This window comes from Sciurus vulgaris, assembly GCF_902686455.1.
Source record: "Sciurus vulgaris genome assembly, chromosome: 1".
Lineage (NCBI taxonomy): Eukaryota > Metazoa > Chordata > Mammalia > Rodentia > Sciuridae > Sciurus > Sciurus vulgaris.
Genome location: NC_136461.1, coordinates 6,018,336 through 6,033,376, shown reverse-complemented (window position 1 = coordinate 6,033,376; position 15,041 = coordinate 6,018,336).

The window sequence follows — 15,041 nt, the reverse complement described above, 5'->3', positions numbered from 1 at the left end:
ACCTGGGGTACTTCACCACTAAGTTATATCCCAGCCTTTTTTATTTTTTATTTTGAGACAGGTTTAGTTGCTGAGGCTGGCCTTGAACATGAGATCCTCCTGCCTCAGCCTCCTGAGTAGTTGAAATTACAGGTGTATACTACCACACCTGGCCCCTTAGCAAAATCTAAACAAAAGAACCACAGTTAAAGAAGTAACCAGATGAAGAATAAAGAATTAGAGTCTCTAGCACAGGGAATTGTGGGAAAGGAATATGTAGGGAAACTAATGGAAGATGAGGGCTAATTAGTATGGTTTGTTTTGTGTATTCCTCTGGTGCCATCTCAGGGCTGATAAGGGTCTAGAATTTTATCTGGGGACTAACTCCTGTCCCTCCTGGTTGAGAGGGAGGGGAACAGCTTTATAGATTTATGTCCTGCTTCTTCTCAGTTGCTTTCACCTCAAAGTAACCCTTAGTGGCATTGTATGGGATGGTCTGTTCTGCTACCCTTGACCATACCCACAGCATTAGCCAGGCACTGTGACACATGCCTGTAATTTCAGTGGCTCTGGAGGCTGAGGCAGGAGGATCATAAGTTTGAGGCCAATCTCAGCAACTAAAATAAATAAATAAATAAGTTTACATCAAGGCTAGGAGCTAGGCACAGTGACACATGGCTGTAATCCCAGCAGCTTGGGAAGCTGAGGCAGGAGAATCGCAAGTTCAAAGTCAGACTCAGCAATTTAGAGAGTTCCTAAGCAACTCAGTGAGAACCTGTGTCTATTTAAAATATTTTTAAAAGGGGTGAGGCTATGGCTCAGTGGTCGAACAACCTGTGTTTAGTCCCTGGTACCAGAAAAAAACAAACAACAAAAAAAAAGGAATAGGGATGTTGCTCAATGGAAAGCATCCCTGGGTTAAAGTCCCAGCACTGCAAAAAAAAGAAAAGAAAAGAAAATTCAGCTTTGTCTTCTGAACAGATTGTATTGGTGAGATGTGGAGCATGCGTTTTGGACAGTTTCTTTCTTTTTCTTTCTTTCTTTTTTTTTTTTTTTCTTGGAATAGGATATATACTTATTTGCTTTAAAGGCAGCTGGAAGGAGGCGGCCTGGGTCTGTGCCAGGAGGAGCTTTTCAGGCAGGAAAGTTTCCTCGAGCTCTCTGGGAACCAGGATGAGCTGCACCTCCTGTGGCTGAAGATTGTACAGTCACGTTCCAATCTGGTGACATAGAAGAAGGGGAACATCGTGCCCATCTCCCACTTACCACAGCCGCTTTCTGTGACAGCTGTCTGAGTTGCTCCCTGTTTAAGTCACAGGGCCACCGAGACATGGAGAGGTGGAAGGCGAGTCCCCACAGCAAGCCCCGGGCTCGGACCATTCCCTGCCGACAAGCGCATGGGGGCTTCCAGAAGGAAAGTCAAGCTACCGAGGCTGGCCCAGCGCCCTGAGCGCCCCAGGCAGGGAAAGGCCAGGGCCACCCCCACAGAGGAGGGACGGAGGGAAGCAAGAGCGCAGCCAGGACTCCTAGGCACAGGGGAGCAGGAATTCCTGGGCGCAGGGACTACACCTGGGCGGGATGCTCACATGAGAGCGCTCAGAAAGGGAAGAAAAATCGGTATCCAGGTGGTTGTTGCAGCTCTGCTGATAAAACCAAAAAGGGGACCAAACAGTCCATCGCCCGCAGGCCACCTTAAAAGGTGACCCGGCACACAGAAACTCAGAAGGGTTTATGTGAGCAGACAGCTCAAGTGGTGGTTATGAATCAGGCAGCCTCGGAGAAGCCATGTCTGTCTGTCTGTCCATCTGTCTGTCTCTGTGAGCTCAGTAGTAAAGTGCCCTTGGGTCCACTTCCCAGTACCAAAGAAAGATAAAGGGAAATGTATTCAGTTTCAAGCACCACATTCCTAGTTAGAGGCTGGGTTAGCAATTTCTCTTTTTTTTTTTTTTTTTTTTTTTTTTTTTTTTTGGCGATTTCTCTTTGTTTGTTTTGGGTATGGGGGTTGAACCCAAGGGCCCTCTACACTAAGCTACACCCCCAGCCCTGTTTTTTTTTACTTTGAGACCAACTCTTCCTAACTGCCAGGATTCCAAGCCTGCGCCACCATGCCCAACTAGATCAGTGGTTTCTGATTGGCTAGATTTAAATTTCACAAGGAGCTGGGTTTCAGCCTGCTTCTGTTGGAACCCCTGGCGCTGGAGCCTCCTCAGTGTAAGGGCCTCCCAATTAATGCTCAGTATGGGTATTTTTGAGGTGCTGGGGATCAACCTAGCCCTTGGCAAGCTAAGCACATGCTCTACCCCTGAGCTGCACCCTCACTCCCTGATTGTTTTTGACAACTAGAAACATGAAGGATCCTATTGTGTTACAAAGCAAGTCAGAAATACATGCAGTAGCTGGACGAGTCTCTGGAACAGAATGGAGGCAGCGAGGAGGCGACAGAGAAGAAAGCAGAGTTCCCACACTCCATTCTACAAGCTCAAAGCCACACGAGCTGCGCAATCCCTGAGGGAGGAACAAGCCCCGACGTCTGTTCCCGTAGGGGTCTCGGCCTGGACCTGGCCAGGAGTAAGGGTGAGAAGTCCTTCCTCCCTGCAGCCCAATGTATCCGCTTGTCTTTACTTGGAATAGTTCCCAGTCCCAGACCTTCCTTCTCGGTAAATGTTAAGTCCTTTGTGTTGGGACTTTCTGTTCCCACAGTGAGTGATGGAATGGAATGGGGAAACACCCTCAGCCTGCCCTGGGGACATCTGCACTGTTCACAGCTCTGCCACACGCAGAGGTCACACGCAGGCCATCGAGGCAGCGGAGGGCAGCATGAAAACCTCACACACAATTAACTGCTCACCACCAGGAAAAAAGGCCCCCTGTCTCTCCTCCAGCGACTCCTGGGCTCATAAGGAATCCTTCCCAGCACCTACTGCAAAGCAGCAGGCAATTCTGTGCTGCTTGACTTTATTATTAAAACCAGGCCAGAGCCTTACAGGAAGTTTGGGAAGTAGGTGCCAGGGAGGACCTACAGAACTCCTGCCTTCTGGATATCATCCCCGGGACTGCAGGCTGACCGGCCATGTGGCTTTAGTGTTTTGCAGATCTGGAGACGGAATCCAGGGCTCTCTCACCTCCATTCCACTACATCCCACCCCACGTGTGTGATTTTAAAAGTAAGTAGCCAAAAACACAACCACTTCTTTTCTGTCCTATTAAAAAAGATCACTTGGAACAATGCAAACTGCTGAACTTTTAGGCTGAGACTTGCTTTATGTGGATCACGTGACACACTCTGGATACAAGGTCCGCCAGCACTCCCGGGACCCTGTGGCCCTGCCTCCCACTGATGTCTTCCTGCCTGTGTCTCCTGAGCCAGAGCCGGAGCCCTGAGGACAAGACTTAGCCCCATTCTCTCTTCTGTTCTCAGCTCCTTAAACAGTACATAGTAGGCCCTCAAAAGTGTTTGTTCAGTGAACAGGTAAACCTTGACCATCAGAGAAACAGCCAGTTAACTTCAGAGTCTGTAGTTTGAATCATTATTTCCACACAAGTCGGAACGTGGCGTTGTCGCTATCCCAGTTGTGACAGTTAAGCTCTGTACTGAGGTTATGTGAATGAAGCTGAGAAAAGAAGAAAGACAGGTTTTTAATCATGTAGGTACAGGAGTTAACGGAGAAAGGTAACTCAGGGAGGCGGCTGATCAGAAGTGGGGACTTAAGTGGCATCCTCATGGGGAAGGGGGCGTGCTGTGTGGGTTGAATGTGCTCCCCCAAAGTTCATGTGTTGGAAACTTACTCCCCACATTCCTATGTTACTGGCATCTTGGAGGTAGTGTCTTTTGGGAGGTCATTAGTGTTAGATGAGGTCAGCAGGGTAAGGCCCTGGATGACATTAGTGGCTCTAGGAAGAGACCTAAGCTAGCAGCTTGCTGTCTCGCCACAGGACACCCTCCACCACATTATGATGCTGCAAAAAGGCCTGAACCACATAGCTGCTCAATTCACAATAGCCAGACTGTGGAATCAACCTAGATGTCCTTCAGTTGATGAATGGATAAAGAAACTGTGGTATATATATATACACACAATGGAATATTACTCAGCTATAAAGAATAATAAAATTATGGCATTTGCAGGCAAATGGATGAAATTGGAGAATATCATGTTAAGTGAGATAAGCCAATCTCAAAAATCCAAAAGAGGAATGATCTCACTGATAAGCGGATGATGACACGTAATGGGGGCTGAGGGGGGGGCAAGAATGGAGGAAGGAGGGACTGTATAGAGGGAAAAGAGAGGTGGGAGGGGTGGGGGGGAAGAAAAAAAATAACGGAATGAATCAAACATCATTATGTAAATGTATGAATATGCAAATGGTATGCTGTTACTCCATGTACAAACAGAAACAACATGTATCTCATTTGTTTACAATAAAAATAAATTAAATGAAAAAAAAAGGCCTGAACCAGAGTAGATGCCAGTGCCACATTCTCAGACTTCCCAACCTCCAGAACTGTGAACCAAATAAACCTCTATCTCTTTTAAATGATCCAGTGTGGGGTATTTTGTTACAGTAACAGGAAACAGACTAAGATGGAGGAGAAGAGCACTTGTGGAAAAATAAATTACTTTTAGGAAAGATAAATGAGCCCTTCAGGGAACAGACGGGAGATATGACAATTGTGTGGCAGCGTCTGCTTAGAGGGCTTGGGTTGTGGCTCAGTGGTAGAGCACTTGCCTCGCATGTGTGAGGCACTGGGTTTGATTCTCAGCACTGCATATAAATAAATAAATAAAGGTCCATCAGCAACTAAAAAGTTTTTTTAAAAATGTCTACTTAGGTATGTTGATGGCTTCTTGCCTCTATTAGTAAGAGCCAGTCAGTCTTCCTTGGTTGCTTCCAAGTAGGGCATTTATGAATTCTTTGGGGAAGCTCTGCTCTTAGCCAAATAAAGGAATGTGTGTGTGTGTGTGTGTGTGTGTGTGTGTGTGTGTGTGTGTGTGTGAGAGAGAGAGAGAGAGAGAGAGAGAGAGAGAGAGAGAGAGAGAGAGAGAGCGCACGCACCTGTGGAAGATGGGAGTGGGGATCTCTTCTCAAACAGCTTAAAAATAATTTTTAGGCCGCACATTGTGGAGCATACCTACAATCCCAGCAGCTCAGAAGGCAGAAGCAGGAGGATCACAAGTTCGAGGCCAGCCTCAGCAACTTAACAAGGCCCTGAGCAACTTAGCAAGACACTATCTCAAAATAAAAAATAAAAAGAACAGGGGGATGTGGCTCAGTGGTTAAGCAACCTGGGTTCAGTCCCTGTACCAATAATTAAATTATTGTTGTTAAAGACCCCTCACCATTTAATTCCGCATTGTGGCTGTACCTACTTCTGTTATTCTGCCAACCAAGGACTCTGAAGGCAGAGACTATGCCTGACTTGCCCTGGAAAGGCATTGCATAAAAGTCACAGCATGAGAAGCTAGCATGTCAAGCACAGGAGAAGGGAGCACCCCGTTCCACCTTCTCAGGCAGTGCCCTGAAACCCCATCTGCTAGGTACAGTGTACGTGTTCCCCCTCGGAAGACAATCCAAACTCAAAACAGGTATCACCTTGACAAAGACTCTCTCCTTGACCAAGCTTGAACCCGCTTCTCTCTCTCCTCTTTCTGACTAGTCCTCCTTCCCATCTTGGGCTCTATACTTAGTCCACAGGTTCTGATCATTCCATCCAGCTTGGACAACGATCCTGCTGAATCAGTTCAGTAGGGATGCCCAGCCTTGGTACCCGGTCACTTTTACCTGCCCTGTGCAGGAATCCTGTTGAGTCTGTTCACCTAACAGCCCCAGCCTTGGTGTTTCCGCCTAGTGATCTCCCACCCACTGAAGCCCATCCCGTTCTTTGAATCCATCTCCACTTGCCTTGGTTGTGTTACAGGCTGAGTGTGAGCTCTCGCTTCCTGCGACCCTGTGTAGCAAACCCTTTGCATAAAGTCTGCCTTACTCTTCTCTAAGGTAAGTCATGAATCGTTTTTCTTTAACATTTTCTATAAAACATCAAAATGTTCAATATGGTAGAAATTGATCTCCTAGTCCCTGTTTTTTTTTCTTTCTTCTTTTTGTTGCAGGGGTGCTAGGGTTGGGAGCCATGGTCTCACGCATGCTAGGCAAGCAACTCTACCACTGAGCTGTTTCCCCAGCGCCCCTTTAATACTTAAATTAAATGTATGCTTCATTGATACATATAACATCAACTTATACATATTTGTGGGGTAACGTGATGTTTCAACACATGTATAGATTAGATAATGAATGTTTAAGTCTGGTTAAACATACGTATCTCCTCGGGCTGGGGTCCTGGCTCAGTGGGAGAGCGCTTGCCTGGCATGCGTGAGACACTGGGTCTGATTCTCAGCACCGCATACAGATAAAGAAAGAAAATAAAGGTCCATTAACAACTAAAAATATATTTTTAAAAAACCATGTAGCTCCTCAAACATTATCTTGGTGGGTGGCAGGGGTGCTGGTAATAGAACCCAGGGCTTCGCACACACTAAGCACATGTTCTACCACTGTTTTACACCTCCAGCCCCCATTTATCATTTCTTTGTAGTGAAAATATTCAAAATCCTTCTTCCTAGCCTTTTGAGTCACCCCACTGTGCAATCCACACCAGAACTTCTTACTTCTGTCTAACCGTGGCATGGTACCCATCCCTCCCTCCCTGACACTCTCTCCAACCTCTGTAACCGCCATTTAATTCTCAGCTTCTAGAGTTTGATTTTTTTTTTTATTCCACGTGTGAGATGGTTAAGCATTTGTCTTTCTGTGCTAGGCTTCTTTCTTTCTTTCTTTCTTTAATTTTTTTAGGGCTGGGAGATAACTCAGTTGGTAGAGTGCTTGCCTTGCAAGCACAAGGCCCTGGGTTTGATCCCTCGTACCAAAATAAATAAATAAATAAGTAAATAAATAAAATTTTTTAGATGTTGATAGACCTTCATTGTTATTCATTTGTTTATATGCCCCTCTGCTTCTTTCATTTGACAGAATGATCTCTAGTTTCAAAAAACATCCTGGCCTGGTCCAGTGTCCTGAAGCATGTCCCGTGTTTCTTTCTGGTAGTTTCAGTCTCAGGTCTCACATGTAAGTCTTCGATCTGTTTTGAGCTGGTGTATGTGACTGCTGGCAGCCTGGGGTCTAGCTTCATTCTTCTGACGCGTAGCCAGCTTTCCCAGCACCGTGGATGGAAGACTGTCCTTTCTCCCGTGGGTGTCCTCAGCACTCACTTGGCTGTGATGCAGGGACTCCTTCCCTTTCCACGCTGTCCCCTCCTAGCTAACATGTTTAACATAGACATTAAACTGGCAGGAGGGAAGGCTGCCTGCTAAGGAGTGGATCCCCTTCGCTAACTCTTTCCATGAGATGCTGAGCACGATTTCTCACTTTTCCTGAGACATACAAAGTCGGAATCCCAGAGGGTTCTGCACATTCCCCTGGCTTGGACATACGCTGCAGTCTCCTATGGTATCCTGGTCCCCTGTGAGTACCTATACTCAACACAGGTGCAAACAAGCCCTGCCTGGCTCTGCCTAGGAGGATCTTCACAGGAACAGGCTGGTGGACAGGAGGATCACAGGAGAGCCTCTCACTTCCTCTTTCCAGGACCTTTCCTGAGAAGCTGGGAGGAGAGAGGAAAAAATGAAGGGGTCCCTTCTTCGAGGGCTGAAGACATTGCAGTTCACTCTCCAGAGTTCTTGAGCTTAAAGTGGACAGCTGTGAGGGTCTTGGGTCAGAAAATACAGGGGCATCTTATAGAGTTTATAGAAATGTTAACTTCACTTCTTCCAGTTACACAGATAAACAACGACACAATGACTCAGAGCGCCCTCTGCAGCCATGCTTCTTAATTTTGAGGGACCACAGACCCTATTCAGAGATTTCAAAGAGAAACCCTAAGGATAGGAAATGGGTGGACACACTCCACTGGCACATATTCCAGGTCCAGGTTCCCCAGACCTCCGATTGGCTGACCACGGGGGTCCTGGTCAGATTAAGAAACTGCTTTGCAGGACACAGGGCATGTATAGTGACTCTTCCAATGAATACATTCAGCTCAGCACAAGGAGCACTGCCTAGCTGGGGCGTAGCGCGGAGGTAGCACGCTCGAGGCATTGGCGTGGACGCCCAGCACCGAAGAAGAAACAGGAGGAGGAGGAGGAGGAAAGGAAGGCGATGGAAGTGAAGCAGCTCTGCTAAGACATAAGCTCCTGCCTAGAGAGCAGGACGAGGACCTGGACGTAGGAGCAAGAGCTGCCGTGGAGAGTGAGCCAGCAGGAGGATGGCACCAGAGAGGGCACTTGGCAATCTCCAGGATGGCCCCTCTGCCAGGAGTCTGTGAGCAAGCATTGAGTTAGCAAGCCCTGGGCCGGTGTCCAAGCAGGGCAGACTTTTAATTGGAAAGCAACAGAAGCATCTTTGTCTTTGTTGGACTCCTGGATCCAAAATTCTGGTCATGGAGCCTGGAGTAAGAGGCAGGAGCCTGGGCAGTTGATTCTCTGCCCCAAAGGTTTAACAAGTGTGATCTTAAAGATATTCTAAAAATCTCAAAAAAGCATTGAAAATGACTTAGCTTCAATTTGCCTTAATATGTAGATTGCAAAGCCCCTTGGGAGAAACTGCAGGTTTCAGATGCCAAATCCCCAGCCCTCTCCCGGAACAGCTCCCAGCGGCAGAAACTGCCTGTCATTTTGCAAATAGCTCATTGTATTTTGCTCTTAAACTGAGCTGCTCTCAGCCTCCCTGGGAACTTCTCTCTGTACTCATTATCCTCCTCTCTGAAACCACAGATGACTCTGTAGTCACCATCCTCATCTTTGGAGCCACAAAGACTCTGTCTATTCCCTTAGCCACATAATAATCCTACGAGGGCTTGAGAGCAGCCCTCAGGTGGGAGAGCACAGGCTAGAGGGGTCAGATGGGCTTTGTACTCAAACCTGAGCAGCCTCTCCATGACATGACCCTCACATTGCTGTGGTCCTCCTTTTAAGGCCACCTAAGTATGAGTAGTCACATCACCATGGGCCAGAATTAGGGAGGCAAGAGAGGCACTCGTATTTTCTTAATCATTGACTTCTTCCTGGAACATCAAAGTGATTGAGAAACTATTTAAGAATTAAAAAGTAAGTATATTCAAACTTACCACTTTAAGGTTAAATAATTTTATTTACACCAAAAAAAATTAGATCTTATTTTCATGGCTTTAGTGGAAGCACAGCCATCAACAGTATGTGTAAGGTCCACTCTAATACGCTTGAAACCCTGCTGGCCCATTGCACCAGCTTACAATGAACAAAGCTCCAGAGCAGGGCCCTGCGTCCGTGTGCACCAGCCAGGAATGCGGACTGGGAAGGAACACCACTCCCACAGAGCTGGTCTGTTAGTTTTGAATCCCCTGTCTCTACGGTGACTATGCTGGCATGAGTGGAAAGACACAAGCCAGACGGTCTGCTGCGGGCAGAGCTCACTCATGGCAGCCCTAGGGGTGGACTTTGTCTTTCTCTACTCCATCTCATGGAGTCAGATTTGGGCCTTCATTCCAACTGGTCAGGACGAAACTGCACACAGCACGAGACTCACATGGTGGGTTCACAGCTGCAGGGCAGGGCTGCTATCAGAGCAGCAGGACACCTGGCCTTGTCACTAAAATGTCAATCATCAAGGTCACTAAAATGACCTTGTCACTAAAATGTGTAGGAGGAAGTGATGGCTCCCACTGCCACAAGGAGAGCCTCCTCAGGATTTCCCAGCCTCGGGCTCCTGCCTACAGCCTGCTGTGCCTCTCACCCTGCAGTTTTCAACCATCAGGACCCGATTTTGGTAGATCTTGAATCCAAACTCCCCGAGGAAGAGGATCCACTGTCTGGTCAGTCCCTCACGGTCCACTGTCATGTGCTCCTTATAGGCAGATCTAGACCACCTTGCAGGCCACTGTGGTGCTGACCTTGATCCAGTCAGCTGTGCTCAGGCAGGAAAGTGGGGTTTAGCCTGAGAAATCCTTCAGAAGAAGATATGGGCCCAGCAAGCCCCTCAGAGGGGCAACAGATCTGCCTGGCACTTGCTGGACCTGTCTGTTGCAAATCCTGAGTCAGCCATTCACTAGGCAGCTGTCCCTGCTAGCTCCAATGACCCATGAATTCTTAGCAGCATGCCATCACTATTTTTATCTAGGACTTGGAGTTTGAGATTGGCCACTTAGGACACCCATTCAGCCCATTGTGACTCTGCTCTTGCTTTCAATCTGCATTTCTCTTCCAGCCACAGGAATCTCCTGAGAGGCTCTGCTGAATTTCACCTTCTCACTGGCACTTTCCTGACCATCAGGAAATGAAAGAGACAACAGAACACCCAGGATTAGCCAGGGAATTCCAATTCAGGAGGCCCAGGAACTTCTCTGCAAGGGAACTGTGAAGGGTTTATAGGAAAATCAGGGAGTTTGCTTAAGAAACACCAGCTAATGCCATCTTGCATGTGGGGTTGGGACATTTGGTAACTGGAACTCAAACTGTGATACAGTGTAACTGGCCTCTGATTCCTTTCAGCTACAAACTTGTTCTAGGAGAAATTCAGTATGTAGCAGACACTTAAGCTTCCTGAGTCATGGTTGGCAAATCCTGAAGCTATTACAGTGAAGTTCTTTCTAGAGCATGGTGTAGATATGCAAATTAAAGAAGGCTCCTCTGGCTAGGTATTGTGGCATCTCTTCCAAATCCAAGGACTAGGTGAGCTGCATCTTGGAGGCGCAGGAAGCTGAAATTTTGGGGGCTAGGACTGAGGAGCCAGGCTGCCTGGACTGGTTCCCCAGTGCCTCCACTCATTAGCTGCTGAGAAGTGGAGATGGGTGGGGATGGGGCTCACTGGTACAGTGTGCTTAGCTTATATATCTGTGTGAAGTTCTGGGTTCCATCTCTACACATGTGCGCATGCACACACACACGCGCGCACACACACACAAAGTGTAGATAACATGGAAGTCACTCATGAGCTTGGCGACAGTAGTAAATGAGTTATATACTGAGTGCCATGATGGCTGGCAGGTAATAAGCAGTTATCAGTTCACGATAGGTGAGGGAGAATGTTCTCATTATCTTGGTCCACGTGAAGCTGTGGTGGAAACCCTCCCCAGTGAATCACAGGGACCTGCTTTCCAGTGACAACCTTAAGAACTCTGAGAAAAAGAGGGTTGGAACACATGAAAATGGTAGAAAACTGAGTGATTAATTGCTGCACCTGCCAGGTAGAGATAGCTGCCTTCCAGGCATCCATCCCAGACAATGAGTGTCATCTGGGGAGGTTAGGGGTGCGACCTCCTGGTGAAGGCTGGTGTCACCAACATTTCCAAGACAAAGGAGCAAGTGCTTAAGGGCCTGGGAGGATCCATGCAGAGCTGTCAGGCACCAAGATAGAGGCACTTTCCTCTCACTGAGCCTGGCTTGCTGAAGATCATCCCTCTTTGGTCTACAGTGCCACTCCTTCCACACCTGACCCCCCTTCATTAATTCCTGACAGGGACTCTACTTACTGGGCGCCTGCCCCTTGCTCCCCTGGACTGGCGTCTGTCTCCAGGTCTTGGTTACTTTGACCCCGCTTCCCATCCCCTCGTTTGGGAGAACAGTGAATGACTTTACTTACAGCCATACTGTGTTCTCCTTTTTGTCTCCCCAACGTAGACCTCCCCAGTCCCTCCTCTGTGCAGCCGAAGTCAGCTTTACAAGGGGCATGGGAAACGTGGTGCTCTGTCTGCGTGCCACGCCTGCAATTCCGGGGACTCTGCGGCAGGAAGATCACTAGTCCAGGGCAGCCTGGACAACTTAATGAAACCCTGTCTCAAAAATAAAAAATAAGAAGGGTTAGGGAGGTAGCCCCATGGTAGAGCACCCCTGGGTTCAATTCCCAGTACCACCAAAAAAATTGTAGCAAAAATTTACCAACAATATGATATCATGATGTCATTTATATAAAGCTCAAAAAAACTATTTAAAAATCATTTCTTTAAGAAAAACATAGGACGTGGTGACACACGCCTATAATCCCAGCAACTTGGGAGGTTGAGGCAGGAGGATCACAAGTTCGAATCCAGCCTCAGCAACTTAGCCAGACCCTGTCTCAAACAAAACAAAACAAACCACAACGTTGAGAACAGTAGTTACTCTGGAACCAGAGAAGAACACACAAGGAAACTTAACAGCATTGCAAGTGTTCCATTTCTGAGCTGAAGGTGAGGACATGACATATTTATTTAGCAATGCTGGGGATGCAACCCCAGGCCTCAAGCATTCTAGACAAGTGTTCTGCCACTGAGCCACATCCCCAGCGTGAGTTTACACACATTTATATTCACTTTATGCCATCTCTCGTGTATGTGAAATACTTAGGGATAAACAAAAACTTCTTGGGTGTTTATTTTCCGTTGCTGGGTAACTGAACCCAGAACCTTTCATATACTGAGCATATACTTTACCACTGAGCTATATAACTTGGACCCCTCTTGATCAGTGATGAAAACTGATCGTCCTGCAAGATCCTCCTGTGGGGGCCTTCTGCATTCATCTAGTTTCTTACCTCTCTGTAAGGCCCTCATCCTGCCCTGATTTTCCTGTTTGGCCTCAGACCCTCTTTCATCAAGAAGTATGTCACTTTTTCAGCTGACCATGGTTTTCACATACATACCATGGGTAGAATCAGTAGTCCCAATAAGTCATAGACTGTTGCAGATACACCTTCCTTTAATCCTGCAGTCCAACTGCAAATATACTGTAGTACTTCAAGACGTGGTATTCTGGAGCTGGGCATGTAGCTCAATGGTAGAGTGCTTGCCTAGCATGTCTAAGGCGCTGGATTCAATCCCCAGACATACACACACACACAAAATGGCATTCTGATAGCCTTGCAAATTCATTCCCCCTCCCTGCACACCAGCAAAGTGAATGCCTTAACATGTAACAAAATCGCTCAACAAGCTCACTGAAAGTGAGAAGTAACAACTAAATCCCTGTAACAAGGTAACTACCCTGATGCTGACTGCAGGCAAATATGAACCCACCCCTGTAACCAAATCCCCAGGAGCTGTGGAGATGGGGAGGGCATTTGGCAGCCTGTGGATTTTGGAAAGGATTTGAGGACATCTCTACTAATCATTAACATTTGAGGTGCAATGTGAGGTCAAAGTGCTGGCTCAGAATGCTGTGTGGAGGCCTCCAAGAATCTTGAAATAGCAGCTGTCTGAGATCATGTTCTGCATTTGATTTCTTCCTAGATTCACTGGTTCTGGCCAGACATCAGTTACAAGAACCCTGCTGGTCTATCTTTATCTAACCATTTTAATGTAAAATTTAAAAAAAGATTGGAGCATTTTCAGGGCCACACCTTAAAATGGCTCTAAAAAGAAGAGCTGTCTGATTTCCTAAGGTTTAGAACTTGATTTAGTTGCTGAGTCACGGGGCTGGGGAGACTGGTTTTACGCAGCCAAAATCATCAGTGTATTGCTGGTGAAATCACAAACTGTTTGCAAAATTCATAACATTCTTTTTAATGAAACATTTTAGTTCCTGTTGCTTCTTAATTGGGAGCGAATGCCATGGACTTCATAGGCCTTCACTTTTGCCCAGTTCTATGGAAATATCAACCAGGAGCTCCAGGGACCAAAATGCTAGCAGTTAAGGAAGAAATGAAGCTTTTGTAGTTGATAGAAGGTACAATAAATTTATTCGAGCCCCTTTATGCAAGGCAATATGAAAATACAGAGGTGCATGACATTGCTTTAGCTCTCAGATTTAGACCGGAGGAACCCTGAGAAAATACAAAAATGACCATAACAGAAAATGATCCTTGGAGTGTGGGAATAGCAGAGGTTATTTTCAATGGCTATCACGGTTGTGTGTGTGTTACTGGGAATTGAACTCGGGGGCATTCATCCACTGAGTTACCATTTCCTCCCCCCCCACCCCCCCATTTTGAAACAGTCTCTAAATCACTCAGCCTGGCCTCAAACTTGCAATCCTCCTACTTCAGCCTCCCAAATTGTTGGGATTACAGGTATGTGCCAAACACCTCTATCAGTTCTTTCTTGGAAAGATAAAATGACCCCACCCAATCCTTCCTGTTTTTCATTTGTGAAACCACCATGGAATATTACCTGTCTTGAACTCTGGGAAAACCTTCTGGTCTATGTAAAATTCAGTCTCAAATTATTACATGTATGTTCAAAAGAATCCAGATAAACCTGATCCAGTCCCCTGGGGGGCAGGGATGAGAGAGATTAAATTTCCTTTTAAAATGCAACATTAACTAAGGCTAGAGAACAAATTAACACTGAGGTGGCACATAGGGATGTGCCAGGCACATTAAAAAAAAAAAGTTCAAAAATCATTAGATAGGGCTGGGGGCATAGCTGAGTGGTAAAGTTTGTGCCTAGCATGCCCTGGGTTCAAGCCCCAGCAACAAGTACTGAGTAACATCAAGGGAAAGTGAACCTTCCTTTGGCCTCCTTGGCTTGAGACTCGCACCTGACCCAGGGAGCAAGGACAAAGAGACGGGTCACCTTGGCGGGTGGCTAGCTAGCGGGAGCCAGGCCGGCTGCGCGGCGCGCAGGCGCACGTGGCCCGCGGCCCCCACGCGAAAGTGGAGCGTAGGGGGCGCGGCCGCTCAACGTCTCGACCCCGCGGGGTTCGCCAGCACCTCGTGGCGCCACTGGGGCAGCAGGAGGGCCGGGCCGAGAAGGTCGTCACCAAGGTCGTGGGCCGGACGTGTAGCGCCGGAGCGACGCCGAGTGCGTGCGGGACTTGGAGTACGTGCCGGAGCCCCAATCCCTCATGCCGGCCGCGCCGCCCCGCCCCGGCGCCCCGGCTCCGCGGACCCCCGGCCCCGCAGACCCCCGTTCGGCTCAGGGGTCCCAATGCGGGGGCTCGCCCGATCCCCAGCAGACACTAGGGACCCGGGGCCCCCCATGCCCGCGCGCCCCACATCCCGGGTCGTCGCCCCCACTTTCCTGGTGGTGGAAGCAGCCACAGCTCCGCCCCTTCCCGGGA